We start from the raw sequence: 2,723 nt of genomic DNA on the forward strand, positions 1-2,723 counted from the left end.
TAATAAATAAATAAATAAAAATAAAAAATAATAATAATAATAAAAGGATAAGCATGGAATCGGCTATATATATACTGCACTCCTTCCTTTCAATTCACCAAAATCAACCGAGAAAGAGAGAGAAACGAGAGGAGGGAGAAGAAGGAAGAGGAGGGAGGAAGGAGAAAAAGAGGAAGAAATAGAAGAAAAAGCTATACCTCTTTCCGAAAAATCCCAATAAATCACCAACTACTCACCTCATATCGTAAAGCAACATAGCACTAGAGGTGACGTAAGAGGATCAAGCAAAAAACAAGAAAATCAAACAAAGATAGTCCGCAAAACGGCAACGGTATCCCGTATTCAAGCTAGGTACTTTTCGCTCATTTTTCTTATCTCTATACACCAAACTAGAGGTCGGCTTGAACATAAAAGTTGTACCTCTTGTTGCATAGATGAGGTATATACCGCCCATCGTCCCAAAATATTGCCGGAACTAACATTTTCGGAATGCCGGAGTACATTAGTTAACCATACGACGGTATTTAAATCTGGTATTGATGGGTTAGGAATTTGACAAAACTTTCAACAGAAGAATTAAAGATCTTCAAAAGTTACATAATCTGGAAAATTTCCGGCCGCACGTGGCCGCCGGAAGGCTAGCCACGCGCCGGAACCGTAGGCGCGTCTACTGCACGCGCCGCCGGATCGGCGTTTCTCCGGTGGCCGAACTTTTCTGGTGATATTTCTGACTTTTTGCCCAACTTTCGTAATGTTTGGAGATACCTTCTAATTAATATGAATTTTGCAAACATAAGTAAAATCAACCGGGTTAAATTTTGAACAAAAAATAATCTGAAAATGATCAGCTAGTTACTTAAAAACTCTAACATATAAATATCATTCATAATATATTTTTAGGACTTGCTCCAGCAACTCGGATTATTAATCAAGCCTAAATTGTAAGTTATCAGGTGAGAAAATTACTATTCATTCTTCTATTAAAGCCTTTGGCATTTGGCTTGGAAATTTCAATAGCATTTATTTAATGTTCAAATATCATCCACAGTTTATTTCAATTACTGATATATTTTCTTGTATATTTATGAATGGATTGATACACCATTAATGAATGGAGTCATGGACAGCGGATTTCGGTCCGGAAATTGAGTCCACTGGACAACGTGGCTTCGGCCGGAAAATGAGTTCAATGAACAACGGGTCAAAAGTCCCAGGTATATGGTTCATCTGAACAACGCGTACCGAATATTTCGGTCCGGAGAATGGTTCACCCAGCTCGTAAAAAGTGCTCAATTAGAGCCACAAATGTTAATTTATGGAATTTTCATTTATCTATTATTTCATTGCATATCATTCATAATATCTAAATTGTTATGCCTATTATTTCATGCATAATTATGATGAAGTGTTATTTAAAATTCATATGCTAATTTAAACTCACTAAGTCCTCAAAGACTTAACCCTCTGTTTCTTTTCGTCTATTGTAATTTCCAGACACAGGAACCCCCGAATTGGAACAAGAGAAAAATAACTGAAGCTGAAATAAGAGCATTTGAAAGTTGGGATGATCTGTCTATAAATGTTAAACTTCCACTGTAAAATAATTGTACATATTTGAAATAAGAATGTAAATATTTGTAGATAATCTTTAAATTATAGTAGAAAATATTTAAATTTTTATCTACAATATCTTTCTAATAATAATAAAGGTAAAAATAAAAATAGAAGTTCGATAAAGAAAGATTGTAAAAAAATGTGGCACTTAGTAAGAGAATGATTATGAATTTCTAAACCGGGCGCCACAAGTCGCTACCCGAAGCTATTCGGTACGTTCTAAATTTTGAGGACGAAATTTCTTTTAAGTGGGGGAGAGTTGTAAGGTCAGGAATTTAATTCACATAACCTGAATGCATGCAATCTAAGATTTTATTTAATTATGTTTTTAATTATTTTTATGCATTTTGTGCATAATTCTTGCATGATAGGATTTATTTCATGAAGTTTTAAAAGTTCATGCATTAGGGTTTCTAGGTGCATTTCGCGCTCAAACAAGGAACAGAGACCAGGGATTTTCAGGAAAATTATTTTTATCACATGATTAATTTTTATTAATTAATATAATGTGTTTTAAAGGTATTTTTCAAGAAATGGGATTTGTTGAGTATTTTTATCCGCCAAAGCATATTTTTCAGCGGTACATAAATTTTCTTGAATCGAGAGACTTTTTGAGGATTCGGCTAATATTTTAAAGAACTTACCATAACGAAATTTTTTTCGGGATTGTGTTTTGACTTAATGGACCTAATTTTAAGATTTTGGGCTTAAAACTCTTTTTAAAATTTTAAAATACTATTTAAGGCCCATTAGCTTGTTAATTCACTATTTAATATTACCTAATCACCATTTAACCTATACCTAAACCTAAACCATATATCATCCGACACCTCCCCCTCCACTCAGAATCCTCTCGATTTCAGCAGCCTCCCTTTAGCAAAGTGTCGGCCAAGCTTAATCTTCCAAATAAAAATCCCCCGGTGCCTTCCCTTCGTGCTGTTCTTCACGTTTTTGAGTATGTTAACATCAAGGCATTCCGTGTACGTTCATTTCTGCATCATACATGTTAAATACTTGCTGATTTATGTGTTACATGCATAAGAATTTTGATCCAGCATATAGCATAGTAAAGGTTTGGTTTTGTTCAAATATTTGCATTTTTCTTTACC

At 34.0% G+C, this 2,723-nt stretch overlaps 1 long non-coding RNA gene across 1 annotated transcript; it reads left to right on the forward strand.

The window, feature by feature from the left end:
• The first annotated feature begins 288 nt into the window (after window positions 1-288).
• LOC142541580 (uncharacterized) lies at window positions 289-1,558 on the forward strand. The gene is made up of 3 exons (XR_012819402.1): window positions 289-351; window positions 901-953; window positions 1,495-1,558. It is a non-coding gene; the product is annotated as an uncharacterized LOC142541580 (long non-coding RNA).
• Window positions 1,559-2,723: the final 1,165 nt, after the last annotated feature.

The sequence above is a fragment of the Primulina tabacum genome, chromosome 4, assembly GCF_025594145.1.
Source record: "Primulina tabacum isolate GXHZ01 chromosome 4, ASM2559414v2, whole genome shotgun sequence".
Taxonomy (NCBI): Eukaryota; Viridiplantae; Streptophyta; class Magnoliopsida; order Lamiales; family Gesneriaceae; genus Primulina; species Primulina tabacum.